This window comes from Prionailurus bengalensis, chromosome C1, assembly GCF_016509475.1.
Source record: "Prionailurus bengalensis isolate Pbe53 chromosome C1, Fcat_Pben_1.1_paternal_pri, whole genome shotgun sequence".
In the NCBI taxonomy this organism is placed as follows: Eukaryota; Metazoa; Chordata; class Mammalia; order Carnivora; family Felidae; genus Prionailurus; species Prionailurus bengalensis.
In genome coordinates, this window is record NC_057345.1 from 54,466,318 (window position 1) to 54,484,319 (window position 18,002).

The following is an 18,002-nucleotide window of genomic DNA, read 5'->3' on the forward strand; positions in this document are numbered from 1 at the left end:
GTGCTTAGTGCAAAATGGGTGTGCCACAATGTTCTTTGGAATAAATTGTGAAATAGGCCATTTTTATCCATTAAAGTCTTTTCTGGTTTCTGGCTAGTTATAATAGTTCAATGTGCAAAGTTACCATATCCCTGTCTGCCTTCTCTTTCCCTCACCAGCTTTCTTCTCTCTTTCTCCGACTGAAAGAGCTGGACAACTGGAGAAAAGCAAATCTATGTTTTCTGACACCTGGCTCTCCCTACCCCCTGTCCCCCCCCCCCCCCCCCCCCCCCCCCCCCCCCCCCCCCCCCCCCCCCCCCCCCCCCCCGCCAACCCAACTCGCAGGCCTCCATCCATCTGCACTCTTCCAAGCTGGGGAAGTCAGGCTTCCAAGTGGGGGCCTGCTGATTGGCCATTACAAATGCCCAAGTTGTGGGACCCACTCCCAGGGGTCTTTGCAGAGCACCTCCTTGGAGGTGAGCTGACCCACTGGTTCAGTGGCACTGTGCTTATCCACTCTGGAGCTCCTTTGTGCAACAGGAGAGCAGCGGGTTCTCACCTTCACACCGGCTCCTTCCGCGTAATTCGTCCCTGGCTTCCCCCGGCCCCTCCAGCTGAGTGCTCTTCTCCCCATCCCCTTTTGTGCAACCCGTGGCTGCGGAGCTTCTAGTACTGTATTCATGGCAGATGAAGAGCGAATGACTGACACGTTCCAGGGACGGCGAATCGCAGCGAGCGCGGGAGGCAGGGGGAGGGTGTGTAGTGGCAGACGGCCGCTGGGATTATGAATGGGGGCGGGGGGGGGGGTGGCTAGTGTGGGGTTCAAACCAGGATTTTCGGCATCCGGCTTTGGTTAGGCACGCAGGGCTGTGCGTAATCCTTCAGCTCTGGTGGAAAGAGAGATGCCGTGAGCTCCTGGCTGGGAGTGAGGGTTATTTTGCAAAACTCCCTTAGTATCGTGCGGCAGAGTACTGCGGGAGGTCGGCGAGGTAGGTGGAGGAGGAAAAGAAGCGGGTAGGGAATCAGGGAGAGGCCAGCCCTCTGGGGACAGTGTGCCTTGCACCTTGGAATTGACAGGTGGTGGCCGCAGCAGTTACAACCTACTACATAGCATCTAGTCCGTGCAGTAAGATCACATTGTTATTCCCCGCACCGGGCGGAAGAGCGCAGCGCGGCAGAACAAGTGCCACCGGCGAGCTGTCTCCCGGTGGGGGGTAGTGGGGGTACAGAGAGGGGGTTTGGGGGGGCCAGCGGAGGAGACCGGAGCTCGGGCGCGTCGCGGCAGTCTGCACCGCCCCGGCCGGGGTCTTCATGCCCGGCGGCTCCACGCGCGCGTTCCGCAGCCGTCCTCGACTGGTGCGCCCCTTTCCAGGGCTCCCGGACTCGCCACGGCAGCTGCGGGCTCCACACCGCTGGCCGGGTTGCACGCGAGCCGCGCGCGAGCGTCTCCCGCCGCCTCTCGTGCCCCGGGGAGCGCACTGCACGCAAGAGCCGAGCCGGGCGGAGCCGCGGCGGTGCACCAGCGGCGCCTCAGCCAGCAGGAGGGCGGCTTCTGAGAGGGCAGCCTGAGGTAAGGGCTGCCCAGGAGGCTGCGGGTTTATTTTCCTCCTTCTCTTACTTCCTCACACAGAGGAGCCGAAATGGAGAGTGTGGGGTGCTGTGGGTTGATGGGGGGCGAGGGAGTATGGGGCCGCACCAGGGTGGTCGCCTTGACGGCGACGTTGGTGCCCCTAGTAGGAAATCCGCCAACCGGCCCTTCTTCTTCGCTCCCTCCTTCTCTGCCTCTGCCTCCGCCCTTGAACCTCTTGGCAAACCCTTAGGCAGGAGAGGCGGCTAAGGGAGGAAGGAGAAAGGCAGAAGGATTTGCCCGGGAGTGGGTGGATTGGCGCGCGATGCCCAGTGATTGCGGGCGGCGGGCGCGGGAGGGAGACCGAAGTACCCAAGAGTTTGCTGGGTTGCGGCCCCAGGATGGTCCTGTGCGTCCTGGTGGCTGGGGAGCCAGGTGGGGCGCGCCTAAGGCACAGCATAACGAAGGCTCTGTCAGCAACTTTTGGGAAGCCCTATCTCTTGTCTGGGGAGGGGTGCTGGGATGTGTTCAGGGCCTGGCCCTTTCTGAGCTACAAGTGTGTGTGTGTGTGTGTGTGTGTGTGTGTGTGTGTGTGTAGGGTTCTCCTCCCCTTCCTTCCTGCCATCCCTCCTCTTCCATGTTCCTCTTTTGCTTCCTTCCTTCCCCTTTTCACAGACCACCCCCGCTTCCATGTGCCATACTTCAAACAAAATACAAACCCACTGTAGCCAACAGCTTTGAAGCAAGTATAAAGAAGAGAGCACAGAGGAATAGCTCTTAATTACATTGTGGTTCATTTTCAAGATGAAAATATTTGTATATAAATAACATATAATGTGTGCTATATAGTATAATATACATATATGATATACACACGTCTGGGGTAATTTTTAAGAAATACTTTGAGACTTTCACCTAAAATTACATTACATTTACATTATGTTTACATCACATGTATTTGGTGCTATTAAACAGAAATGGTAAATCTATGCATTCTGTGTCTTAGATCTGTATGAGCTATAACTGTTCTTTGAATCACATCCATCTTTTAAATTCAGAGATTTCCAGCTACTTGAAAACCCTGGGCTACACTGCAAGAGTAAAAGGCACATTAAATTAAAAGAAAAAGTACTGATTTTTTTTTAGTAGATCATCCACTCAGCCCTCTTTCCTTTCACTAAAAGCGGGTAGTTATGCCAATAATTTTTATAAAAACAAAAACAATTGGGGGACTTCAAAGTGTTTTCACCTAGACCTGAGGTATAGGGAGAGGTCTGGAGTATATCTGGCCATGAATTGACAAGAAGGTAGATAGGGCAAATGATTTCACTTCAGGTAAAAGAAAATTCAGCCACACTTCCCTCTGAGGATACCTCATCTATCCTCTGATATCCCAACTGAGAAACCCCCTTAATGTCAACATGTGCCTTTGGCATCACAGTGGTCTGATCAAGTCTTCAAATCAATATTGTAGGACTTGGCTAATAATGTACTTGCTGGCTGTTCCTGTTCTTTTTCTTTGTAAACAACAGAATGCAATTACAAAAAAAAAATAAGTAAAATTGTTAAAGATTGGAATTGTTGAGATGGCACGATTGACACATTGAGGCTATCTATATATGTATCATCTCTCTATATTCCTTTTCGCAATTGTGAACTAAGCAATTTTGCATTTTGTCTTCTTTTAGTTTTTTTTCTCAGCTGATCTGCTTTAATATCTGATTTGACGTATTTGACAAAGATGAATTATCTTAAATTTCTCTAGAGGGTACCCACCTGGGCCTGCTAATTTCTTTTGAATAGAGTTGGTTTTGGTTTGAAGAATAAGAAATCAATCATATATGGTTTTCTGATCTTGGAGTCCTTTGACTGTCTAGGGATAGGTATTTAATCATAGTGGTAGGCACAAGTAAGGATGCATGTTTCATAAAAATATTAGACACAGAAATGATATTTTCATTTTTGTTGATAAGCTGAAGATTTAAAATTATGAAGGAATAAAGAGTCCCGTGTTGCTCTTAAGATCTTATGTGGCTGACTTTGGTTAGGGAGCAAGAGGTACAGGATGCAGTCTTGAGTTAGACAGATTTAGGGGTTAGTAATTTGGACTTATCTTTCATTACTATTATGACATAAAAATCTGAGGAACAGAGTTTGTAGAAGGTGTGAAGATGTTGTTGATTACGTGACAAATGGGTTCCTTTGAGCACTGGTTGTTGCAGTCACCTTATGGTAATATGGCAGATAATATGATGTGTCAAATCTTCCTTCAGTGAAGAGCTTGTTGCCCCAGCTTCTGAGACTCCTGTCAGCAGATGGCCTTCAAGGGCCCTTGAAGGAGATAGCCTGTGGTGTAGAAAGTGTCTTTGTCCCGTCTCACTCCCCTTTCCAGGGCAGCTCACACCCAGTGGCTGATCCATGTGGGAGAAGGCCTGGCCATCTCAGCCCTACTCCAGATAACTCTGAACATTCCAGCTCTGGGACTCCCTATGGGACTTGCCTTGCAGGTTGACATTTCCCATTTCTGCTTCCTTCCCCATTCTCAGTTGTGGATAGCAAGGCAGTCCTTAATAAGATTTCATGCTCAACTGTATCGCCGAGTGGGCTTCCTTGGGGAAGCCAACCTGTAATAACGTCTGTGTGCACATTCATTTTGCCAGTTTTAATCTTTTCTCTTTTAAAAGGTACTGCCACTTCTCATTATAGGACATTTCTCTGACCCTGTCACCCTTCTGTTCCTCCTGGTTTTATCATTCTTTCCTTTTATTGGATTTACAGTTTCTTTATTCTCTTTTCCATCTATTGATTTCAACATTATATATCTCATTTCTATTCCTTTAGTAGGTATGTTTTGTTTTTCACATTCAGATTTTGTGTTAGCAGATGAAATTAATTAAAATATCTGCTCTTTTCATGAGTAATATAAGGGCCTTACAATGTTATAATTCTGATCATGCCCTGTATTTCATAATATTTTGTAGCACATATTTCACCACCACATTTTTTTCACATGCACTGTGTCATTTTATGTAATTAGTTCTTCTTTTGTGGGATTGTTTTCATAGTCCATGTTTATTTGAATTTACCCACATTTTCTGTGCTTACTGTTGTTTCTTGCATCCCTTCTTTCTGGATTCAAAGTCCTCTTACGGAAGTAGTTCTTTGGCAAGTATCTGCAAGTGATAAATATCTCTTCATGTATTTTGTTTGTTTGAAACTGTATTTTATCCTAACACTTGAATAATAGATTATCTGGGAGCAGAATTCTAAGTTGACAATTCTTTTTCTTACCACTTTGAAGATACCGTCTTCCAGCCTCTGTTGTTAATGATGAGAGATTGTTTCTTGGTTGCTTTTAAGATTCCTTTTTGTCTTTGGTGTTCTGCAGTTTCATCATGATGTGCCCAGGTGTGGGTTTGTTTTACTTTTTCTCCTTGGGTTTTCTTATTATTTAATCAGACAATTCTTATATTTCTCAGATTATTATAAATTTGTGGCATATCTCATCATGTATCTTGCCTCTATTCTCTCTATTCTTTCCTCTGGAATTCTTATTACACATATCTTGGACCTTCTTGGTTTATTCCTCATGTCTATTACCTTGGTATTTTTTTTTCCACTTAGGAACTATTTTTAAGAGGCATTTGGGGAATCGTTCAGGACTGTTTTCCAGCCAACCAATTCTTCACTAGTGCCTTATCTTTTAAGTTGTAACTCCATTGAGCTATGCTTTATTGTTTCTTTTCTAGAAGTGCTAATTGATGCTTTTTTATATCCACTGATTTTTTCCCTAGGGTTTCTATCATTTTATTATGAATTTTGTCCTTATTTTATCTGTTTAATAGTCATAGCTGTACTATTTTATAGTCTCAAATTGTTCTCTTACTTGAAATTCTTCTGCTGGTTCTTCCAAAACTATATATCAACTATAAATAGATCTTTTCCTTGTACGGTTTGTTATTGGGATTATGAGTTCATTTTCAGCCAGGTTTTTACTTTTGGTTGTTTCCATAGTAGTTTTATTTTTCCCAGTTTTTGAATGTTTTCATGTAGAGTGATATTGTGTTTGTTTCTAAAGAATAGCCCCGGGGTTTTCCTGGTCTAGGGTCAGGTTTTAATTTTTTTAACTTTTTTATTAAAATTTTTTTAGTGTTTATTTTTGAGAGAGAGGGGGAGTGCACCTGTGTGTGAATGGAGGAGGGGCAGAGAGAGAGGGGGACAGAGGATCCTAAGTGGACTCTACACTGACAGCAGAGAGGCTGATGAGGGGCTCCAACTCATAAACCGTGAGATCATGACCTGAGCGAAAATCAAAGTTGGATGCTTAACTGACTGAGCCACTCAGGCATCCCTAGGGTTAACTTTAAAAAAAAATTATTGAAGTATAATTGACATATAACATTATATTTTCAGGTGTACAACATAATGATTCGATATTTGTATGTATTGCAAAATGATTATCATGTTAAGTCTAGTTAACATCCATAGCATCAGCTTTTATGTTAATTTCCTGGCTTGAGATTCCTGTGCCATGCAGGTAATGTAAATTCAAACTGTGTATGTGTGGGTTTAGGGATTTAATCCAAAAATACTTTTTTCCCTTCTATCCAGAGTCCCAGAAAGAGACAGATTTTCTTCATACTTCCCAGGCCAGGCTTCTAGTCCTCAAACTAAGGACTCAATGTCTTTAGAGTTCTTTATGCAAAGGTCTTGCTCCAGTTACTTTCCTCTCATGGGCCCCAAACCAAGTTACCTGTCCTTAGACACATATGAAATCTCTAGCCTCTTGGCATTAATGCCTGTGTCTAAGTTCTGTATCAGTTTGGATTGCTGTAGTGCCACCTTACTATTCTGCTATTTGTTTCTGTTCTGATATCTAAAGAATACCTTTTTTTTTGTCTCTTCAAGTCTAACTATTTAACCTATTTAAGTTATCCTGGTCTTTTAAAAAATCTAAGTATCTATGTTTGTAGCAGAAAGGAATTTGGTCTCCATTAACGCAACCAGCCATGCTAGTGGAATAAGACATCTGTTTGTGACTGTATCCACTTTGAGAATTGACTCTTCAACTCTTTTCTTTTTTTCCCCACGATCGATTGACACTATTTTTAAAAACTTAATTATACTAGTTCCTTCCTTCCTTCCTTCCTTCCTACATTAACATTTGTGTTGAGCCCAAGGAAGATGTCTTTTTTTAATGCTTATTTATTCAGTTTGAAAGAGACAGGGGAGGGGCATAGGGAGAGGGAGAGAGAATCCCAAGCAGGCTCCGCACTGTCAGTGCAGAGCCTAATACAGGACTTAATCCATGAATGTTGACATCATGACTTGAGCCAACATCGAGAGTAGGACGCTTAGCTGACTGAGCCAGCCAGATGCCCCCCTGTCCAAAAAAGATGTCTTACAGATTGTCCCACAGCCTGGATTTGCCTACCAGTTTACTCACTTGATTAGATTCAGGTTAAAGGTTTTTGTTAAGAATATTCCTACTTGGGTGCTGTGTTCTTCCTGTTGCATCACCTGTTTGTCCCATTACTAAGATTACTTGAAAGGAGATATCTACTAGATTTCTCCTGTTTTGTTTTTCTTACTTTGAGACTACACGAAAAACCTGCTTCTCTGCAACTTCCACCCTGTTTTTAAAATTTAATTTTAAATTTGGAGGTAGTTATAGATTTACATGTAGTTGTAGGAAATAATATAGGGAGATCCTGTGTGTCCTTCACTAGGTTTTTCCCAGTAGTAGCATTTTGAAAAACTATGATATAATAACACAACCAAGAAATTGGCATTCATGGAATCTACAGATCATACTCAGATTTCACCAGTGTTATACTTGTGTGTGTGTGTGTGTGTGTTTAGTTCTATGCAGTTTTATCATGTGTGGAGGTTCATGAATCCACCACCACAGTCAAGACACAGAACATTCTCATCACCACCAAATACTTTATGCTGCCCTTTTTAGAACTATGCCTGTAGGGCACCTGGGTGGCTCAGTTGGTTAAGTGTCGATCTCTTGATTTTGGCTCAAGTCATGATCCCTGCTTGGGATTCTCTCTTTCCTCTCTCTCTCTGCCTTGACCTTGCTTGTATTCCCTCACAAAATAAATAAATAAAATAAAAAAAAACTTAAAAAAAAAGAATTACACCTGCCTCCCTCTCACTCCCTGGCCCCATTTCTAACCCCTATCAACCACCAATCTGTTCTCCATCTCTATAATTTTATCATTTCAAAAATGGTACATAAATGGAATCATAGATAATATGGCCTTAAAGATTGTTTCTTTTCTCACTACAATTCCCCAGAGATTCATCTGAGTTGTTGTGTTATGAATAATTCATTTCTTTTTATTGCTGAGCAATATTCTATGCTATGGATATACCACAGCTGTTTATCCGTTCATCCATGGAAGGACATTTGCACTGTTTGCAGTTTGGGGCTATTATGACTAAAGCCGCTATGAATGTTTGTGTATGGGTTCTGTGTGAATGTAAGTTTTCATTTCTCTGGGATAAATGCCCAAGGGTGTGAATGTTGAGCCTTATGATAATTGCATGTTCATTTTGATAAGAAATTGCCAAACTATTTTCCAGAGTGGATGTACTGTTTTACCTTCCTACCAGCAATGTATGAGTGATCCAGTTTTCAGCATTGTGTTAGAGTTTGTATGCCATTTTATTATGTTTTCTATTTGTTTCTTCTGCTTCTTATTCCTTTATTTCTCTTTTCTTGCCTTCCTGTGGTTACTTGAACTTTTTATAGGAATCTAATTTATTTATAATGTTTTTGAATGTATCTCTGTATAGTTTTCCCACTGGTGGCATTGGCTATTCCTATATATATATTTATGTCTCTTTACTCACTCTTCTTTTTAAATGCTGTTGTTTTGAATATAAGGTAGTGTTATATGTTTTGTTTCAATCATTGAATGTGGAATAATTTAGACAACTCATACTAGGGAAGAATTTGTGGTTGACAGTTCTTTTCTTTCAGCCCTTGAAAAATGTTCCCCTCGTTTAGGCCTCTCTGGTTTCTGATAAGAAAATCATTGTCATTTGGATTGATGCCCCACTAAAGGCAATAAGCTATTTTTCTCTGGCTGGTTTTATGATTTTTTCTTTATGTTTAGTTTTTAGAAGTTTAGTTGTGATGTGTCTTGGTATGGATTTCTTTGGGTTTGTTCTGTTCAGGATTTGATCAGCCTCTTAACTTGATCTGCTTTTGTCTTTCACCAAATTTGGGAAGTTTTCTAGCACCCCCTACCCCCAATATTCTTTCAGTCCCAATGTGTTTCTCATTTCCTTCTCGTCCTCTAGGAATGCTGTAGCTTTTCTTATTGTCCCATAGGGCTCTGAGACCCTGTTCATCTACCTTTCTACTCCTCCTCCTCTTCCTTCTTCTCCTCCTTCTCCACCTTCTCCTCCTTCTCCCTTTCCTCCCTCTCTTCCCCCTCTTCCCTCTTCTCCCCCTCCACCTCCATCCTCTTCCCCTTTCCCCTTTTGCTTCTCTTTTTCCTTTCTCTCTGTTCTTCAGATTGGATAAATTCTATTGAGCTGTTCTCAAATTCACTGATTCTATCTTCTGTCACCTCTACTATTGAGCCAGTGAATGTCTTATTTTGGTTATTGTATTTTTGTTCTATAATTGCCAGTTCTTTTAAGAACTCATAACACTTTTGCTGAAATTTTCTGTTTTCTTTTTCATTTATTTCCAGAGGATCTGAATTTACGTCTTGGAGTATTTTTATAATTGATAGTTTAAAATTCTTACCAGATACTTATAACAGCTGATTCACTTTAGTGTTAGTGTCAGTTGATTGACTTTTCTCATTCAAGTCATGATTATATCCTGGACATTTTGGCTACTATATTAGGAAGCTTGGGTCTTATTTAAATTTTACATTTTAATAGTCATCCTGTTTAGATTTAGCACACAGGTCCTGGATTACTTTTGTGGGCTGTGGTTTCAATGACCATTTGCTTTCTAGGGGCTTTGTTGGCTGTTTTAGTCTGTTTGATTTGTCAGGTGCTTCTGGGCTCCTACTGAACCCTGCTAATACCACCAGAGGGTGGTGGAAGGAACCTCCCAGGCCAGGCCTGCTGGTGGTGCCTCTAGGTAAAGGAAGGGATTTTTCGGCCTGCAGGGATAAAAAACACACTTGTGTCTGGAGCTTGTTGCCGCGGGATTCCCCCTGCCAGTGCTGTGAGGCCATCTGGTGCTGTTGGCTGGACCCCAGTTACATACAAGGGAGGAAAGAGCCCACCTATATCATCCACCGCCAGGTTGGGGTTGGGAGACTTCGGGCCCCAGTAACCTGCTGTGGGGTCGAGAGTCCTAAGGCATCCTACTGCTCTGCTGTTCCGTGGCTCGGGGGTCACTAACCAGCCCACCTCCTCTTTTCACTGTTTTGAGTCCTTCTTTGATTGCCTTTTGTGTTATTTTTCAGTGTTTATAGTTGTGCTAAGGGGGAAGAGGCCAGGAGAAGTAGGTACCTGCCATCTTGTGTAGATCAGGCGTATATGCCTTTTAAAAATACCGGGTTGACTCATCAGCCATGTTATCTGCTAATGTAGTTGAAAATACTCATTTGACTGTGTTTTCCTGTAATATGTATTCGTGCGGGAGACATAGTCTAAGCCTCCCCTTAAATTTTCTTAAATTAAAGTCACATTAGGTTAATTAATGTTACTGTAATAGGATAATTAAATGTTAACTCAATGCTATTAGTGGGATCTAAGACAAAAATCTATATATGTGATGTTTTCTGTATTGAACATTTTTCTCCAAGTTGTTTTATCGCATTTGAAAAAAAATTAGCACCTTTTATCTCTTGCCATCTCTGAGAAATACTAAAAAGATCCTTTATCAGGTGGATGCTTTAAACCGTAGAGAAAATAAATGACATTATTTGCACAAGCAACTTGGTGATATTTAGAGTGGATTAAGGACAAGATACCAGGATTCTGTCTTTGGCTGTCCTGCTTTATGCCACAGTGCTGACTCATAGAATACTGTCATTTTCAGAACTGAAAGTGAACTTAGAGATAACCTATTCCAACCATATTGTTTTATATTTAAGAAAACCAATACCTTCAAAAGCCATAAGGGAACCTATGTTCCTTCAATTCCATAATGGCGGGGCTTATTTATTCTGAATTCTTAGCCTTTCCTAATTTTGTTTTCTTTAAGAAATTTGAATCACTTTCTTTTTAGAAGACTTAAGAAGAAAATTAAAATTATATATTGAAACATGATTTCTCATTCCCTTTTCTAATAAGGAGGAAGATCTCTCAAATAAGTTGTGATGGCATGATGATACTCTCTTTAAAAAATAGGCATGTTTGAAAATGTGATGAACATACGGACCAACTATCCAGAAAAATGAACACAAACTCAAAAATTTGCATGCAATATTGAAGGTTTGTGAACTCCTATGGAAGACACTAGATACTATGTTTTTTGTCTTGTTTGTACCATGTGATATCTGTGGATGGTCTTTGCTGGGGAAAATGACATAGGGATAATGCCTTATTTTATAGTCAGACTCACCCTTAAAAGCTTGTGTATCCTAACAGTTGTCCTAGGCACAGTGCTGAGGAATTTTTTTTTAATTTTTTTTCAACGTTTTTATTTATTTTTGGGACAGAGAGAGACAGAGCATGAACGGGGGAGGGGCAGAGAGAGAGGGAGACACAGAATCGGAAACAGGCTCCAGGCTCTGAGCCATCAGCCCAGAGCCTGACACGGGGCTCGAACTCACGGACTGCGAGATCGTGACCTGGCTGAAGTCGGACGCTTAACCGACTGCGCCACCCAGGCGCCCCGGAGGAATTTGTTTTCCTGCAGGTTCTAGAGAGCCAGTAGGTGAGAAGGATATAACAAGACCAGCAGGTGTTAAAACAGACAGTGGGAAATACAGTCAACCCAGCCCACAATACTTGCCTTCTCCTCCCTGCTACACGTACATACACTTACCTCAAGGTTTCTGGGAGAGATCCGTCCTCTGCTCCTGTCTGCTGTTACCCTCTTACTGTATGGACAAACATTGCCCTTTGGAGATATTTCTCCTTTTCTCTACTAAGTCTGCTCTAGTGGTCATGTATACTAAATTTCACCCACATCAAATCTTAGGGATTGAAAGAAGAAAGCTTATAGTGCCATTTGATGTATTTATGGGGGACTTTTTGGGGGTGAGAAGAAAACCACATCCATGTTTTTCTTACAGAATGGATCAAAATAATTTAAGAGCATAGAATGAGAAATGTCTCTGCATTCAGTGAGCGAGTAAGGCCAGCATTTGTTAAATTGTTAAGCTGAAATTATTTTTAAGGAAACTGTTTATGTGTATACTTAAAAGAAGCTCCGGGGCGCCTGGGTGGCGCAGTCGGTTAAGCGTCTGACTTCAGCCAGGTCACGATCTCGCGGTCCGTGAGTTCAAGCCCCGCGTCAGGCTCTGGGCTGATGGCTCGGAGCCTGGAGCCTGTTTCTGATTCTGTGTCTCCCTCTCTCTCTGCCCCTCCCCCGTTCATGCTCTGTCTCTCTCTGTCCCAAAAATAAATAAAAACGTTGAAAAAAAAATTAAAAAAAAAGAAGCTCCTATATATTTCTCTGTGACTAGTGCAACTACCTAGATAAGAAATAAGATTCTGAAATGATTTGAAGTGTCATGATGTATAACTAGAGTGAAAAATTTCAGTGCATAAAAATGGGGAGATTGTACAAAAAGAAATAATACGACAGTTTTTATTTTTTTGTGCTTTTATATATTTTAAAAATTTGAAAGGAATTTTGTTTTCAGGGTTGCTCTTTAGTAATTGAATAATTGAAGACTGAGAACCCCAAGTCCTAAGTTCCATTTCTGCTGTGCCACTAAGTGGGTAGATGACATCCCCTGTGTGAGCCTTATGGTATAAAATAAGCCATCGAATAATCTCTAAGAGTCTTTGTAGCATTATGATTTAGTGAAACTTTAGTAGTTATTATTTGACATTAGGGGAATTTTTTGATAGGCCTATGTAATTAAGTATTAGTCATAAGAAAGCTTTCCAGGGAACTAATTTTTAAGTTTGAAATTATTATAATACCTTGATATGATCAGAAATTTGTATTAGGGAGGTCATGGTTGGGTTAGGGCTACCTAACTATATGGGTACACTGCAGCACAATTTGGGGGAATAAACACTTTAATGCTGATAGTAACAATGGCAGTAGTGATGATGCCAGTGTGGATGACGTTAGATTTAGTTGGTCTAGAGGTGCAGTGATACTGTGGTTTGCTCCTTCAGCATCACTTACCCCTTTTCTCTTTTCTCTTCCTATGCTATACAAGTTGGAAGGCAAATCATTCAACTCGTCAGCCTCCCTTGAAGCTAGGAGTGGCCCATATTACAAAGATTAGATGGAGATTTCTGGGGAATGCTTCCCTTCTTGGGAAAGCTGCTCAAGGGGAAGGTTCTTGCCCTTGACCCTTATCCCTTCTTTCTTGGAAGAGCATGGATGCTCTGAGGTGAGCACCCTCTTACAAACATGAGGAATAAAACCAGACACTTAGGATGATGAAGCAGAAAAGTAGATGTAGCTTGGATCCTTGGTGATATGTTAGAGTAGATCTATCAGGTCTGCACTGCCTACCTCCAGCCTTATTATTCCATGAGAAAAAATAAAACCTTCGTGTCTTCTAATATTTATTAGGTTTTCTGTTACTCTGAGCCAAACACATTCCCAACTGAATATGTAATTATTATGACTTTGCATTTTGCATTTTTTGAAGGATAAAATTAGTATTTATAGCTCTCTGTAATTACTAATGTCGGACTGCAACATTTAAGCTAGTTTGTACAAATATTCTCATTCCGAGGAAGCTAGGGTGTGAAAATTTTGGATAATTCGTAAAATTTTATTTTATTGTTCATAGCACGAAGAATAGCATAGGACTCTGTCTCTTGTATGCTTAGAGAATATTTCAAATTTTATTCAATGGGTGAAGTTTATATCAGAAAAACTATTTCTGTGAGTCACACCTCCCACTTTGCTGTAATCTTTGGTAAGATGGGGATACAGCTGAAGAATACCAATGAGTCTTGAAAAAATGTTTTCCTCATTTGGTTTATAGACGAAAATGTATAGCAGAGTGGGTTGCCTGCTTTACTGTTTAGTCTAAGGTTGTTTCTAGCAGATTCCTTCTGACCTCACACTTTCACATGACTGAAAAATACCTTAAAAGAAGGACTTTAAAGATTAAAGAAGAATGGCCATTTGCAGTATGTGGAAGTAGAAAATGGAGGATTTTTTTTTTTTTTTGGTCTGACATAGCATTTGCACACTGTCCGTTTGGATTTACCTGCTTCGAGTGCAGAGAATTAATTTTTGCATATAAGCCATATAATGAGAGAAAAAGGAGGATCCAGTTAGAATATATTTGTGTTGTTTTTTCAGTTAGAATTGCATTCATTTGAGAGCAACTGAAAATTTGACATGTAATACTACAGGTAAGGAGTTTTTGTTGTTGTTGTTTGTTTTGTGTAGATGGGTTTTTTTTGTTTTTTTTTGTTTTTTTGTTTTTTGTTTTGTTTGTTTTACATGAAATAAGATACCTGGAAGGAGACAGTCTAAGACTGGGGCAACTGCAGAAGAGGGTTATTAAGGGCTTCGGCTCCTTTTTGCTTTTGGCTCTACTATCAATAGTGTATAGCTTTCCTTTTCTTGGTGGAAAGCCAGTTAGTGAACATCCAGGAACAGCATCTGGATCGTAGGCAGGAAGAAGGGGCTAGAAAAAAGGCAGGGCATACACCAGCTATCAGTCCTTTTTTATAAGGAAAGTGATAGCTCCCAGGAAGATGCATCTGGTAGACTTCTACTAATATCTTATTGGCCAGAACTGTGTTAGTGCCACCCCCCTCCCCTGCCAACTATAGGGAAGTCTAAGAAATAGAGGTGGGCTTTTTTCATAAAAAAAGAAAAATACAAAAAATAAAAACAAAAATAAACAAAAAAGAAGGTAATGTACAGGTTTCTGTATGTATAAAGTCATGCTCTATTTTGGGAGATCACAATTTGCTTCATGACTCAAGGTGTGGAAATGGTTGTGTATGGATTGATTTAGAAAATGGTTACCAGTACTGATTAAAAAAAGGAGAAAAATACAACTAAAAGGAAGAAACACAATTTCAAAGGTTTTTCGGTGATGAAAATCCACATTTGTATTTCAAAATAATGTAGTTTTAAAAATGATGTGAATTCCTCCTTTTCCTCTGGCTTAATGAATATCATTTACTCAGTATAAAAATCTTTATATGTTCCACATATTAAGAATAAATGTATGTTAAATCTTGCTAAAAAGAAATAAGAGAAACTTGGTACCTCTCTCCAAACATCAGGATTCTATTATAGTAAGGAAGACGGGGAGAATGGATGTTGGGTAGGCAACCAACATTGTCATTACATGAAGAATATTTCTCGGCTTTAAAAGTTCTGTTTGTAGTATTATATCATAATAAGTACAATCATATAATAATATCATAATAAGTACAATCTGGAAATCTATTGAATTGTAACAGTTTAAAACCAGTTATTAATTATTATTTGCCTCACATATCTAGCAGGTACAGTCATTTAAAGTTTTGTATCAGTGGCCACTTTGTGTCAAGATAGCTGACTGACATGTAAAACTCAAAGTATATCTTTTCTTTTTAAAGTTTATTTATTTTTGAGAGAGAGAAAGACAAAGCATGAGTGGGGGAGGGGCAGAGAAAGAGGGAGACATAGGATCTGAAGTAGGCTCCAGGCTGAGCTGTCAGCACAAAGCCCAATGTGGAGATCACAAACCGGGAGATCATGACCTGAGCTGAAGTTGGACGCTTAACCGACTGAGCCACCCAGGTATCCTAAATTCAAAGTATATCTTAATGGTCATTGGTATTAAGCTAACCATGGGCAAAAAGTTTTAATTTTTTTCTATAATGAATAATGACATCTATAAGTGTGAAATTCTAAGAAATTAGTGACAATATTATATACTACTGCAGTCATTCATGAAATACTATGGTTTATTTTTTGTTTAAATTTGCATTTATATATTTTGGGGGTTTTTTGTCCGAAAAATTTTAATGACATAAATGAATAATACCAAGAGCAGATATTTATTTTAAAAAGGACAAAATTGGCCGAATTCCAGAAATTCTGCTTTGTTGTTCTTATTCGGATATTGACAGAAATATCCTGTAATTGAAGGTTTATTCTCCAGTTGGTGTAGGCACTCTACTTAGAAGCTGTTTATCCACATCAAGAAGGATAATGGATCTTTTCTGTTAAATTTTTTCCATTAAAATAAGGTGAGGCAACTGTTCTCACCACATTTCAGAGGGATAGTACAAAGATAAATGAAATAATGGATGTGAAGTGCATTTTTTTTTGCTCTGAAAGAAGGTGTTATATAAATTCTATAAATAGTATTGTTAATGTGTAAATAAGATGATGGGTGAGCATTTCCAAAAGTGAGTATCATAACTAGGCATTTTTAGTATGATCCTCAATGTCAGTTTTTTCCAAAGGAGAGAAATACAGCAACACATTCTTACGTTGTTGCATTAAAATATCAAAGGTAAACTTCAATGTGAGGAGAGAATGTATAGAGTTTCAAAGAGAGGCGATTTATTGAGTAATGCAATACAGTCATAGATTTTACATGAATACAAAAAGTCCTTTGGGTCTCTTAAGTGTTAGGGAAATGAGAAAGCTCTGATTAAAATGTGAGCTCTGATTAAAACCTAGAATTGAGCTTCCAATGGCTATATCTTGAAAATAATGAGGTTCTGCTTGACTCATATAAATCTTCCAAAAAGAATTTTGTGATGTCTTCAGTAAAGGTTTTTTGTTATCCCTTTGGCCACAGGTTTTTATTCCTTTAAAGATAATATGAGACAGAAAGTTGTTCCTTATTTTCTAACTTCACTGACATGCTTTCTATGTGCTAGTCACCATAAAAGCGAATCGCATTATATGGTGATAAGAACCTTTAACTTTGAGCCAGGGGGCAAGGTTCATGTCTCAGGTTTGCCACTAATTTATCTGTATAACTGGGAGAGTTATTCAGTTGCTTTGTGCAAAACAACATCCTTGGAGCTATTTCTTTCTCCTCTTCAGGCATTCTAGACTTATGGTGCTTAAGTTGGCCAGTTGAGGTTATGGGGAAAAGTCACATCTCTGTGGAAAGACTCCTGCCTTTCCTTCACATCAGTCCTATGGTGATGGGTGTTCAGCCATGAATCTGGCATATGAAAGCTGGTCTGGAAGTGGGTACAAAGAGGGAAGCTTTGTTTCTTTTTGCACCTTATTCTCTTGGGTGATTTGTTGAAAATAAGGCTTAGGTGTGAGCTCACTGGTGGTTTATGCTGAGACAGTAGCTAAAATGGAACTGAGTTGACCAGTTAGGGAAAGCATACCATACTTTGTAAATCTGATTATCAGATTTCTCTCCCTTCAAGTCTTTTGAAAGTCTTAGTGTCTTAGCTGTCTTCTGAAAACAAAGAGGAAGGTCAAATTTCAGCAAGAACTGTAGGTGGGAAGAGTTCCCTCTAGCCCAAACCTGTGCTGTAGTAATAATGAGAACAATTACTGGAGAGTAGGAAATTCCTTAGAGATATGATGCAGATCATGGTGGGGACTGAGGAGATGTGGCTTCCAAGTACTGCTAGAGGTCCAGCTGCCATTTTTGAGATGGAGGCTCTTCCTCACTGCACACCTTAAAAGCTTGGGGTTTACTTTTGTTGAAGAAGATGGCAGGTTCCTAGAAGACTTACAGTTTCCTTATCTGGAAAGCGAGGAGCTCAGACTAAGTCATAGTTTCACAGCCATTTTTATTTTCTCCCCTCTGACTCCTTTGTTTTGAAATATTTTGTCTACCAAACTATTTCTATAATGATGTCTTTTTGAAGTAACCAGAAACATATAAGACAGCCAATTAGAGCTTCCAACTAAATGTGAGATAACAAGTGTTAACCATTCTGAGAAGTTACAATTTAGCCCAAAGCAAACAAATTTGATATTTTTGTCCATTCAAGAATGCAACACATGTTGACAAATTTATCAAACTGCAAATTTACAGTTTGATATGTCATTTAAAAGCAGTGGTCGTCTGTTGTGCCCTTCCTCCTCTCTGGTTCCTACTTTCTAGAGGCATTACTTTGAAATAGTTCACTGTTTCTTCATGTTTGCCTCCATTTTGTGAAAACAAGATGCCTATGCTGCTATTTCTTGCTTTCTAGTTTGATTCTTTGCATAATTGTTTCCTGCTATGCATTTTGACAGACACACGCACATGCGCACGTGCGCGCACGCACACACACACACACACACACACACACACACACACTCACCTACTTTGCTTCCTCAGTTTATTTTCAAATTGCTGAGACAGTAACTATCACTCACAGCTGAGTCCTTTGGCATCCTATGATT

General features: G+C 40.2%; 1 protein-coding gene across 2 annotated transcripts in view; it reads left to right on the top strand.

Annotated features, from left to right (window-relative positions):
* Positions 1 to 844: 844 nt before the first annotated feature.
* PDE4B (phosphodiesterase 4B) overlaps positions 845 to 18,002 on the top strand; it is a 528,080-nt gene continuing 510,922 nt past the window's right edge. Inside the window, exon 1 of one of the 2 annotated variants that reach the window (XM_043575198.1) lies at positions 845 to 968. The gene's annotated coding sequence lies outside the window, so the exon portion shown is untranslated. Of the gene's footprint in view, positions 969 to 1,435; positions 1,550 to 18,002 lie in introns of those variants that run through there. The other variant, XM_043575197.1, reaches the window with a different exon arrangement.